The sequence below is a fragment of the Rosa rugosa genome, chromosome 1 (assembly GCF_958449725.1).
Source record: "Rosa rugosa chromosome 1, drRosRugo1.1, whole genome shotgun sequence".
In the NCBI taxonomy this organism is placed as follows: Eukaryota; Viridiplantae; Streptophyta; class Magnoliopsida; order Rosales; family Rosaceae; genus Rosa; species Rosa rugosa.
The window spans coordinates 43,879,523-43,892,795 of record NC_084820.1 but is presented as its reverse complement, the minus strand read 5'-3'; the positions used below and the strand labels follow the sequence as shown (position 1 = coordinate 43,892,795).

Genomic DNA, 13,273 nt, shown 5'->3' with positions numbered 1-13,273 from the left:
TACCACTACATATTAATGTTGTTGGAAATTCACTTCATCAACGGATTCAAAAAATAACTGTCGATGTAGTTAATGTAAGATGACAGAGTTTTTGTTGTTTCTGTCGTTTGATTGAACCAATATTAAGCTTAGCTGATGTTTCTGTCGTCTGATTTGAAGAACAATGACAGTTATATGTTGACTGATTTCATATGCAACAACATAATTCTGTTGTTTGAAGTTGGTAGAAACAACATATCAACCACCTACTTCTGTTGTCTGAGAGCTCTTTGAACCCTACTTTTCTGTTGTTTGAACGTGGTAGAAACAACATATCAACACCTACTTCTGTTGCCTGAGAGCTATTTGAACTCTACTTTTCTGTTGTTTGAACGTGGTAGAAATCAATCACCTACTTCTGTTGTCTGAGAGCTCTTTGAACTCTACTTTTCTGTTGTTTGAACTTGGTAGAAACAACATATGATCATTTGTTTATGTTGTTTCTATTTTCTTGATACAACATAAATTGTGCTGTGTTTTCTTGATACAACATAAACCTGCATATATCTGTTGCCTTTCAACCATTTTAACATCAGTCATTTACAATCATCAAAACCATAAAATTGGACTAAAATCAGCATTGAAAATGATGGCTTCGTTTCATTAATTGCATCAACATCATCCAAAATACAATCCATAGTTCCAACTCTAAACCTAGCCAACAGTTACATTATGATCAAGAGAACCAAAAAACCATCTTATCTCGATCATTTACCTAGTGCACCAAGTCAAAAACCTATAAGGTAAAGAAAGAGTAGCTAGACAGAGCAACTGCATGCATAATTTAAGTTCATCAACACTTTCCATCAGTTATATATGAATGCACAAAAATAGTTCAAAGTGCTACTCATCTACCTTAAACAGAACCAAAATTCAAACTGTATAACATGATTTGCCCATTCAGCTCGAACCACATCATGATGCCTTCTCTTCTTTTGAGCATTCTTTTGCAATTTCCTTAAGGCCTTTTTAGTTTTTAATACTCATGAAGCTAACATTGATGCGTAGAAGTACCTACATTACAATAGCATAAAAACACTATATTAATGTATAGCAAGGCAGTTTAGAAGCATTCTTTTCTGGATAAATTGAAATTTGAACTCTACTTTTTTTCTTCATTGACTAATTGAAAACATCATGTACTGGAAAAAGGGTCGTAGCACAATAGCACATCCACTTAAATTTGAAGTTAACTAGAGAAAGAACAAGATAACATACTGATCCATCCCACAGACCATGGTATACAGTTCCACATGGACCTGCAGAGGAAAGTAAAATGGCAAAAGGATATTAGAATGAAATTCAACAGAGCACTTCAAAGTTGGAATTTAATCCAAGCAAAGTCTCATTTGAAAATTTCTATCTTTTTTTATCGCCGGCTGAGCCAGACGAGGAAGAAGAGAGATGAACTTATACCTCTAGCAATCACAGTGCCTTGTGACACTTTTACAACAACACAAGAGCAAGAAACAACCTTTTTCACTTTCTCTAAGAACCAATCATGCAATGCTGGTAGAGAGAGGGTATTGAATTAAATTAGTGAAAAGTATTGCACCTTATATCTGTGCATTATTTTAAAAGAAATAAGTAAACAAACCTTGCTGGGAAGGGATCAGCTGGAGTACCTATCTCTGTTTGCATAACAGTTGCTCCTCCAGTTGCATCACTTACAAAATGATTGTAAATGTTCCTGCAGATACAACATATATAGGGAGTAATTAGATTGATAAAGCTGAGAAGGTTGTCATATAAGAGAGTGGGAGGTGTCACATAGCTTTACCCTTTTTCAATGCCTATATCCTTATTGACATACACCCGTAGGCACCTCTTATTCCTGGTGCGTCACATAGCTTCAGTGGTCCATGTAACCACCTGTTTCAGTTAACTAATGAAAAAGAAGTTTGGTCAATGATGGATAATATTGGATATGCATAAATAAGGATATATAAGTTTTAATTTCTTTAGAGATGCTTCAGAAAAGAAGAAAAGAAAAAAAAGTGGCTTTAGAAGGGACTGACTAGAGTTATATGATTTCCTCAGCAATAATGACTAGTTTGCATCTGGGTGGGTATACTTAATATGACTACTGTAAATTATAACTTGAGAAACTATAAAGAATTTTTTTTTTCTCCAACTAAAATTGCAACTTGTATCTTTAATTCTACGAAATTGAGTGACTTTAAACTGATGAGATGAGAACAACATGTCTATTGGGAGAGAAGAAAGAGCCAAAGCATTCTTGTCACCCATTTTTATGACATAAAAAGGAACCGGAACTGGTGAGTATGATGCAAATGAAAAGGAGTAGCACAACTGCATAACAATTAAAAAGTATAATTCAGTACATATAGGAGAACTGAGAAGAAAAGAAGGAAAGAAAGACTTAATTACTTTCTAAGTCTGTTTTCAACCACAAGCTTCCAATACCTCTCCACAAGCTGACTCCAATGATCTAAATTTTCAAGTTTAATGCAATATACAAAACCAAAACATGAAGATGATGACAGCTGCCAAGGTACCAATTGCAACTAAACATGCATATTTAAACTAGAAAGTGCACCCGCGCGATGCTGCGGGAATATGAGTGATAGAACTGGATAAAACTGAATTTAGGTTTTTCATCTACAAAACTGATTTCAACTTATATAACATTCACAGAATGTCATGTAGTGCACCTGTAAATAAACAAATACTTTGTTATAATGACAATCATATAATTCATAACATGCACTGTTTTTAGCAAATTCTAATCTTCATTCCTTTCAAATTCACATCAATTGCTGTTCACTCTTTTTTCATCTGTAAGTCGTTCACATTCATAGAAACACAAAGTAAAAACAAAATTAAACAAATTCAGATATAAACCCACATCAAGCAAGAGAATTAATTAGCAAGTACCTAATGGGTAATGGAGACAAAGGGATTACCTCAAATTTGGCATTCTACGTTGCAGCACTCTTGGTGAAGTTTACACTGCTTGAGACAAAATAAGAAGCAAAGAGTATGAGTTACATATTAGCTTTTTTTTTTCTTTTTGATTTGTACTAGGCATTGTAGTCTAGGAGACACGCAAATAAGATTTTATGCAAACTACATCACATCCGTGCATGTTCTTTGGTTCAAAACAATTGATGCATAATTCAAAGGTGATCACAAACTTGAGCAGAAATATCCAAAATGCAGCTATGGCAAGAATGCATCTCTTTTTTCTGCCCCTTAGTTTGAGATAGGCTTCCATTAAGTCAGATCGAAAGGAGCTAAATTCAATGACTTCAATACATCGAAGATATTACCTCCTCCACTGTCAGTGAATTCAAGTTATTCTTCGAAAACAAAAAATCATACCGGACGCAAAGAGACCAAGACTCAAACCGCACGAAAAATAAAGAACTCAGCTTCTAACCAAACCTCCGACAATCACAACAACGATAAAACACAAAATCCAATAGCTCAATATAACTGAAATCCAGTGGCAGAGAATAAAAAACAAAGCTGAATTTCATCATAACTTCAAATAGAGAGATATTGTTACAAAAGAGCACCACAATCCTATAAAGTTATTGTCCAGTTCTGCAAGAACAGAAGGAAAAAAAAAATCACACCCAATTAGATAAGTATAGTTGCTACCTGGTCAAAACCTAGACCCAAATGTTACTCTTCCCCTTGACTCTAATTCTGCATGGACAGAAAGCAAAAAAAAATTACTCATGACGGATTCGTAGATACAGATCTATATATATATATATATGAAATTCGGTGATCCTTTAACAAAAGAAAGAAGGAAGAACAAAACTAATTAAAAGCCTCCACCCACACCAAAAATCAGAGCTTTGCAATTCAGATACAATCTGAGAAACAAAGCTCATGCTGATGAAATTTTACACAAAACCCTTAATCGAATAATCCCAAAAAACCGTACCCAACAAAATTGACCCAAAAATTAACATCAAGCAGTTACCTTTTATGCCTCCAAGCTGGAAACAAATGGAAATTGAGACCTGTCTATGCCGATCAACAACCTCCCTCACTATCAATCTAAGCGAGACGAAGAACCACAGCAGAGACCAATTGAGTCTTGGGTAAAGATGAGATCGGTCATGTGAGAGAGAGAAAGAGAGAGGGAAACTATCTTCGAGTGTTCTTTGAAACCTTAACTGACTTAGAGATAGATTAAGATCTAGTGATCTGAAATCATCAACAAGAAAGAAATTTACACAAAAACCAATTCAAAACATAAACTCCACCTGAATTTTTATCTTTGATTGACTAAGGATTCCACTCCTCAGCTATTAGACTCCGGATTTTAGATGGCAGGGAAGAAGATTAGGGCTTTGCTGAGTGATGAGAGAACAGTGATGGTCGATGCACCGAGGTGGAAAGAGTAGAAAATTGCTTATTGATAGGACCAAGTGAAAATTTGATAATGAAACTGAGGGTAGGTGAAACAGAAGGGTTTGCATCTGAGAGGGAACACGAAAATGCCCAAAGCAATTTTGGGGAAAATAGAATGCGCATGGAGTGGATCGAATGTCTAGCAAACCTCTGAGGAAGTATAGACGCCTTTGCCCTCGCGCAACATCTCCTGTTTTTTCTTTTGTAGTGCTGTTGACGTCGTAACATATATACAAGGACATCGAGTGTAAAAAAACGTCCTTAAAAAAATTAGTGGGTGTCCCCAAAATGGTTTTCTGTAGTAGTGATTGCAAGTTACTTTGGATGATGAACTGAAGTTGGAAAATAAAAAGAAGAAGGTTTATATAAATTATAAACCCAGCAGTAAATCTAAAGCCAAATAACACCTAAATTGACTTCAAGAACAAACCATCCCCAAATCCCTGAACCCAAATAACAACCAAATCGATTTGAAGAACAAACCATCCCCAAATCCATAAACCCAGCAGCAAATTCCTAAATTAGAGTAAGACTCAACTCTATTTCAGTCACCCACATCTCTAAATCGATAGAAGCCCAAACACCCAAACCTAATTGCAAAGGACATTAGCAAAAACACCCAAATCAATATCCCAAGAGAACCCTAAAACCCAAAACAAATCAATACTTCGGAGAAAGAGGCTTACCATCCAACAATAGTGAATCAATACTTCGGAATCGTTCGTGAAATTGAAGAACTCAACCAAAACCCAAGTTAGCTGGAGGAGAGGTTGAAGAAGAATCTTTTGTGTCCAAAACCTAACTTAGGCGGTGCGTCTCTAGCTTCCGTCTCTTCTGGGGAAGAAGAACCTCTCATGGTTTTGAGATGAGAGGAATGAATCGATCTGATAGCTAGCTCTAGTTGCTCTAGGTCAGGAGAGCGCGAGGTAAAAAAGAGATGTTTTGATTTTTTCACTGGGTACGGGAAAGCACGGGGTGAGAGGCTGCTTTGGTTGTTGGTTTGTACTTTGTAGACCGATACGAGAGAGCAGTGATGGAGGAAGAGCAGCAAAGAAGAGGAGCTGCTTGGTCGGGCGAGGGAAAACTAAGAATGAACGAAGACGGTGAGCTTTTTCATTTTTCCACCAAGTGGTGGAACGCGGGGTCTAGGTCAGAAGAAGAGGGACTTGTAGTTAGGCCAAAAAACTGTTTTTGTCCACACAAGGAGAAATAACTTTTCCATTTACTCAGACAACAGAATCTGTTGTCTGAATTTTCTAAATTATAACAAACTTGAAAAAGTTGAATTGGTGTTGATTTTGATACCATGTAGACGACATAAATAATTAAATCTGTTGTCTGAAGACTTTCAAAAAAATCAGACAACAGAAAAAACGTCTTCTGTCGTCTGAGGGGTATGGTATGAAGCATTTTTTGACACAGTGTTTATTTATGATGATTTTTCGGAAACTATTAAATAGGATGTTAGTACGTTTACATGGTTCAGGGGTGGAGTGAAAGTGTTTCGGACGAATAAATTCTTGAAATGACTTATTTTCGAGGGGTCAAAGTGTGGACTTTTTATTCGTTGGGTTTCTCCGAAAACTTCTTTCACGAAAGTCGTAGAGCACGTCGATACAAGTTCGTGGATATGCAGCACGTGAAAATCGGAGTTTGTATGTGAAAGTTATGGTCAGTGGAAGTTATTTCCATTTTCATAAATTTTAGTATAAATAGGAAATTTTCGGAAATATCTTCACAAAATTCGAAACCTTCCTTTTTGGGCAAATTCCAGATTTTAATTCTCTCTCACTTTTCTAGTAAACCCAACCCGAACCCGGATTGAAGACCCGATCTTTTCTCCGATCTCCAACGAACCCAGGTGAAGGCACCGGCACAGAATTCTTCCTCTCCTCGTTCCGGTCCTCCCTACGGTGGCCTCTAACGACAATTCTCCTCCACGACGGCGCATGAAGGAGGCGAAAATCGGCGGCGGCGGACCCGACTGGTTCTCTCGATTCCCGCGACGGCTGGAGGTGAAACCAATTTTGTTGAGCTCGCAGCAGCCTCCTCTATATATCCTTGGTGGTAGTTTTGATCAATTTTCGGTGTGGAGTTGCAACTCAAGGTGAACAGTAAATTTTGAGCTTGTGGCGTTGCTCAAGGTATTAAAGTTGCTCCACTCGGTATTATCTCCATTTTGGATGGTTTGATTATTGTTGTTTTGAGTTTGGTCCCGACTGTGACGACGCTTGACCGAGTTTCCGCCCATGCCAGGGGCAGTTTCTGATTTTATTTATCATTTACTCGTCGATACGAATATTTTGATATTTAACACGTAATTTTTGGAGTTCGTATGAATTTGTTAGGGTTTTTACTGTTTTTGATTGTCTCAGTTTTCAGTCCGTGAGGATCTGGTCGTTCGATCGACTTGTAACTTTGACATATTGATCGTAGGACTGTTCCGAAGACTTTGTGTTTGGCTCCAATTTTGCTGCAGCTGGTCAACAATCTCTTTTCTGCGCGGGCGCACCAGCACCGTTCGGGTGCGGTCGTCGGGGATGTCCCTTGACCTGACTTCTTTTCAAGCGATTGTAGACGAGGAGAGCACCAACCTCGTCGTGGGGATTCTTTCTGCCTCGTGGTGAGGACTTTTGCTGAGCTTCTTGAAAATCACAATCGATACTCGATGTTGCAGATTGAGCAGAGCGAAATCACCGGGAAGTATTGAGATCTTGCTAAAGCGTGACTTTAGCTTGGCTGCTGGTTGCTAGGGCGTTACCCTTGCTTAGCTGGTTCTGTAACCGTTGTGGTCGCGGCACTACCGTCGGCTCCCGAGGAGACTAGGACCGAAGCACGTTGACAGAGGGTTTGGTGGCACTGAAAGTCGGCTTCTGAGAAGACTAGGACTAGGAGCGTGATCACCGGTAAGAGAAAGAGAAGGAGAGGGAGAGGAGTTGCTCTTAGAGAGGTTTGCTCTAGAGAGAACTTAGATCATCTTAGAGATGTTGTTGTTGAATGTGAATGGGTGATTTAGAATGAGAAGAGAAGGTGTTTATATAGGGAAGAAAAAGAAGAGTGAAATGATGAGTGGAAGAAAAATAATGAAAGTGGAATATGAAAGTGATTTGTAAAATATGGAAAAGATAGAGAAATGATGAAATGAAAGCAAGGCATGAAGGTGCAACAACATGGAAGTGATGATGATCTATTAAAGAGATTGTCTTGAAAAATATATCCAAGGAAAAGAAGAAAAGCATCTAGCTTTCTTCATGTGGGTAGGAAACATGAACATGTGAATATTGAGCTGGTTTTAGGTCAGTTTCTGCCCCTTTATTCCTTCAATTATTTCTCCAACAAGCATTCCAAATTTCACTATGACCTCTTCATAAAAAATGTTCCATTATGAGTGTAGATCACCCTGGCAAAATTTCAGAATTTTTGGTATAGTGGTTGGGCCGAAAACGCTGCTGGACCTCTTACAGGTCCAGTTTTCCAGTTTTGCTTCTGCAAAAGATTGGACTGATTGTTTGAAGGCCTTCCACTCAAAAACATCTCTGGCACTCTTCATAAGAAATGATCCTTGGGCTGTCTAGAATGGATCTGGAAAGTTTCAGCACATTTCGATTTCATTTGGTTAGTCTGCCACCCCTCCTTCCTTGTCTAGCTCGGTTTTTTCCTAGCCGAAGTAGGAAAATATGCTAAAGTTGACTTGTCATACTTCCATAGTAGGCTTTATTTAGCCTCTAAATATATATTTCGAGCTTGTCGACAATATATAGCTTGAGCCACTGACATTGGCTCAATTTCTCCAAGACACGCCTTGTCAGGCCAAAATGTTTATTTTGGGTCCAAACACTTTGGGTGGTCTCGGATGAAGTTCCGCCTCAATTGACGTTACTTTTAGGGTTTTAGTTCAAACAGGGGTTCGACCTTTAATCGCTTTGTGATTCGTGTGCTGAGTTGTGACCTAATTTTCCTTAGGTGCTTGACAGAGGGTGATATGAAATTCTTATTGTTTCGTTGAAGACGCAGCTGGCTTTTAGGTGAGTAAATCTGATGTTGTTTTTAGTGATAAATTAGTTATGTTCTTGTTTATTAGAATTAATTGTTTAGCTGGAAAATCATATTTATCGCAAGTAATATTTGTTTTGAAATATATGAACTTGATCGTCAACGGTTCATGGGTAAGTTAAAACAATGTTTTGTTATAAAATAATTTTCGATTAGTGTAATTTGTGATACTATAGTTGGTATTAGTTATAAAATAATTTTCGATTAGTGTAATTTGTGATACTATAGTTGGTATTAGTAGCGTCTCTGAGTGGATGGCTACATATCTGGTGTGGTTTACGATCATCATGTCTGGTGTTTCAGCGATTCATGTGTCATCTAGGTGAAAGGAGGTTATTATTGTGTGATATTACTTTATTTGTTGTTAAGTAAATTACCATTGTATGTTTTGCTTTAATTGCATATAATCTCCTGAACTAAATCATAAGCAGGGATTATCTTTTTGTTTTTGTACATGTAATCTCCTGAACTAAGCAGGGATTACTAATTTTCTGTATTGTTTTGTCTTCACGTAATCACCTGAATTAATACCATATGCAGGGGTTACCTTACTGTTTGAATTGTTTGACTATATTATTCTGGTCTTCTATTTTGTTGACTGGAGTTTAATCACACAAGTAGTTAAAAGCTTATCGGGTTTGTTGTTGGAATCCGGTGCACTATTCAATGGTGTAGGGGTTGATCCTGCAGGTCAGGCTAATCGTGGCTGAAGTAGGGTTCGTGCGGTCGTAACTGTAGGTGTTCGGAAGCTAATTTTGTTGCTTAACTTTCTTTAGACTTCCGTTTTGTAGTAAGCTCTGAGGGAGCGTTTACTTATTATTTTGTTAACGCAACTTAATTCGTAAACTTTGTGTAATGTAATATATGACTCTAAAGAACGAGTCTGTATTGACTTTGTAGGTTCTAGACATTATCATGTACTTATTTTAAGTTGAAATTTTTACAGGTATTTAGTGTTGATGTCTGAACCATCATGCCCTGTGTATTTGTATTTGTTTATTATTTGTGCTTGAAAATCGGGGCGTGACAACTAATGGGCCAAAGGTCAGACACTGTTTGCATTTTTTTCCCTGATTATAATTGTAAATTGTCATTATAAATGCCTTAACGATTATCAATTTGGCTAAAAATTTGCAGTGATCTATTCATATAGACCTAAAAACTGAACGATTATGTGAATATGTGATCGAAAAGTGGGTCTAATAAGTGATCCCTTAAAATGGCTAAAAAAAAAAGATCCTTCACTAGAATGGCTTTGTATATATAATAGTATATAATTTGCGGGCTTAAGGGCCGGGCTTCAACCTCCTAAACCAAGCCCGGCTCTCAACATCAACGGGCCGGGCTTTTACCTGTCGGTCCAAGCGGGTCTCCATCAGCCCATTGATCCGTGGGCCAAATGATGACCCATATTTATGGCTAGCTTAGCTTACATACTATGAAATAATTTACATCAGATTAAAGAAATACCACAATTGAGTGCAAGATTCAAGCTATTTTATTTTGTGTGGAATGATTTTACATAAGGGAAAATTTCGCAAACAGTACACCAAGTAAAGGCCACTAATAATTCTTATACATAAAGTTTCAAACCAATCATTTCGGTACACGAAATCTGAAACTCGACCCACTATCAGTACACGACGTCATTGACGCCGTTAATTTGACACCAAAATGTCTATTATGCCCTCAATTTTTTTTTTTTTTTAATAAATTTTTTTTTTCCTTCGTTTTTATCTCTTTCTTCTTCCTTCTTCCGGCTCCACGATGTGAACTTTGCCCATCACTCCGAGCTCACCCACGATGTCAAGCCGACAACCATACACACAGATGGATCTCTTTTAATTGGGCATAGAATCCCCGAAATCAACCCCATTTTCCGCAGATTCCGATCACAACCTCCCTGAAACCAATCAATCCCCACAAAATCCAAAAAGCAAATTCAAGACGAATTGAAGAAAACTAAACCCTAAAGATCGGATTTTGAAACTGAACAGGTTAGGGGAAATCAAAAATTGAGAGAAAGATGAAGTAGATACCTGGTTGGAGATGTCGGAGAGTACCTCTGTTTTGAGGAATTGAGCCACGCTCTCATCCTCGTCCTCTGATATCATCATGCCGGTGGCCAGAGATTGAAAAATCTGTGCGGTCGTGGGGCTGGAACACGGCGGTGTAGTAGTGGTTGCCAGGCATGCCTTCAGAGATGGTGAGGGAGAACAACCTCTGCCATGAGGATGTCAAGCCGATTGTGAGGATCTCCCGCCTCTCGAGCACCAGAACCGACTGGGGCATCAGGTCGACCAGGTCCCGGGCGTTCTCGCTGTAGGCAATGACCCCGAAGGTGGACTCTTCCACCGCAATCGTGCACCCGAACGGCTGGATATGGCCGCACCTCTGGATTTTGGACAGGTACGGCATGATTTGCTGCAATTGTCACCGAACCACCGCAATTGTCACCAAAGAAGAGAGAGAGAGAGAGAGAGAGAGGGATCTGAGCAAGGAGGAATCGAATAGATGAAGAAAAATAAGAAAGAGAGAAAGGAAGACTGAAGAACAGAGGTGGGTTTTCATTGTGGGTGAGCTCGGAGTGATGGGCAAAGTTCACATCATGGAGCTGGAAGAAGGAAGAAGAAAGAGATAAAAACGAAGGAAAAAAAAAATTTATTAAAAAAAAAAAAGAATTGAGGGCATAATAGACATTTTGGTGTCAAATTAACGGCGTCATTGACGTCGTGTACTGATAGTGGGTCGAGTTTTAGATTTCGTGTACCGAAATGATTGGTTTGAAACTTTATGTATAAGAATTATTAGTGGCCTTTACTTGGTGTACTGTTTGTGAAATTTTCCCTTTACATAAATATGTAAGAGCAACTCTAACAGCTTCCCTATAATTTCTGTATAATAAGGAAGCAAAAGTTAAAGCTTTAGCATCTTTTTCTTCTCCAACTCCAACAGATTCCCTATTTTACAACAATCTCTAAAATCTCCATATTCTTCCTTAAAATTTTAGAGATTGCTGTAAATATAGGGAATTTGGTTTTCTTTTTCCTTACTTTCCCTAAAATAGAGAAAGTTATAGGGAATTTGTTGGAGCAAAAGAGACTATTTTTTCCCTAAAGTAGAGAAAAATCAAAATATGGGAAAGCTGTTGGAATTGCTCTAAGCTCTTATAATATTAATTTAGCTTCATTGTAATAGTGGGTGTTACCCATGTTCCCTTACTTGGTTGACCATTAATTTAGGGTACAAACTAGGGATGGGCGTCCGGACCCGAAAGACCGAGGACCCGACCCGAACCGAGGAAAAAAGCCCGATTCGGTTCGGTTTTAGTATAGAAATTTTCAGTTCGGTCCGAAGCCCGACCCGAATGCATATTTTCGGTTCGGTCTTGGTCTTCATATTTTCAGGGCCCGAAAGCCCGAACCGACCCAAATATTTAGCATATGCCATATGTCGCTCCATAATTGGGTGTTATAATAATATGTTAAATATTAAAAAATTAAAAATAAACAACCCTAAAAGTCTAAAATACTCACACGAGTCACACCACTCCAGTCGTCTAAATCGACCTAGCCTCCCTCAGTCCCTCTCTCGATGGTATCGACGATCTCAGCCCCAAATTATCAAAATCTGAAAACCCAGATTTGCAGATGAAATCTCCCTCTCAGTCCCTCCCTCACCCCTCTCTGAGTTGTCTATCTCTCTCTCTCTCCGTCCATTACCGGCTCCTGCTCCAGTCTCCGTCTCCGAAAATCGAAATCCTCCTCGGCTCCTCCGCCATTGGAGGCGAAGGTTCGCCGTCGCCGTCGATTCTCCCTGAGCCTTGATGGTCTGCGGTCTACACTTCGGTCCTCGCAACTCATTTCAGTGAGTAATCTAGATTCTAGGGTTTTCAATTTGACTTTTTCAATTTTCAATCCTCGAAGCTTTTTTATATATCTGGTGCGATGCTCTTTTTTTGGCTTGTGTTCGTTGTTCATTCTTCATAATTTGTTTAGTTGCGAAGAAAAATCCGAAAATTTAATCGAGTTATGGAGTTTTCTTTATTTTATTGCTGAAAAGGTGGAAAATTTATTGTTGGGTTTTTGCTTTGCTTGTAAGTTGAGCAATCCCAAGTCCTCAATTGCATCTCAGAGGAATAGGACCTTCACTTTTGGGCTAAATTTTACGATTTGGGGTTAAACAGATGGTGCCCAGAACTCCAGAAGTTGAAAGCATGAATTTTTTTTCTTTTCTTTTTCTTTTTACATTTTTACTTTAACTTTTGTGTTGCGTCTTTTAATTTTTGGGATTTTGAAATTGAATATTAGTATTGTGGATCTCTCTTAGATGGATAAAGGTCAAGAGGCCATGTTACTTCATGTTCTCATTATTGGCTGTTTAATTAATTTTTGAAGCTGTCTTTCATTAATCAAACACGTTAAAGAAACCTCTTAAATTTCAAAGGGACTAACTGTCAACATTTAGTGACATATTATATTATGCTGAATAATGTGAACTGTGAAGCTCTGGAGTATATAGGTTTTTGTTTAAAAGAAGCATCTCCATTTTTATGCAGAGGCTAAACCTGAGCTTTTAGGTGAATAACTTAAGTGATAGTTACTTCTATGATTGGATACATTGATAATTGTTTAAGTGTGAAGTGATTTTGAATTATTAAATTGGCAGTAGCATGCTTATCAATCCTAATTGTTTACTATTTGTGCAGGCCATTGTCAATTGAATTTAAAGTTGTCAGAGGTAGCCAAATTGCATTCAAAATCTGATCCTACAGTTCATCCCAAATTTC

At 38.2% G+C, this 13,273-nt stretch overlaps 1 long non-coding RNA gene across 4 annotated transcripts; it reads right to left on the bottom strand.

Annotated features, from left to right (window-relative positions):
* Nucleotides 1-602: 602 nt before the first annotated feature.
* On the bottom strand, nt 603-4,616 carry LOC133738241 (uncharacterized). 4 transcript variants are annotated; one of them, XR_009860037.1, is made up of 9 exons: nt 4,284-4,616; nt 3,998-4,193; nt 3,667-3,714; nt 2,967-3,012; nt 1,820-1,924; nt 1,637-1,729; nt 1,456-1,548; nt 1,258-1,298; nt 603-1,053 (listed from the first exon to the last, which is right to left on the bottom strand). It is a non-coding gene; the product is annotated as an uncharacterized LOC133738241 (long non-coding RNA). The 4 variants fall into 4 exon arrangements; XR_009860038.1 differs by having other exon boundaries at nt 3,998-4,188; XR_009860040.1 differs by having other exon boundaries at nt 3,998-4,074.
* Between the last annotated feature and the right edge of the window lie 8,657 nt (nt 4,617-13,273).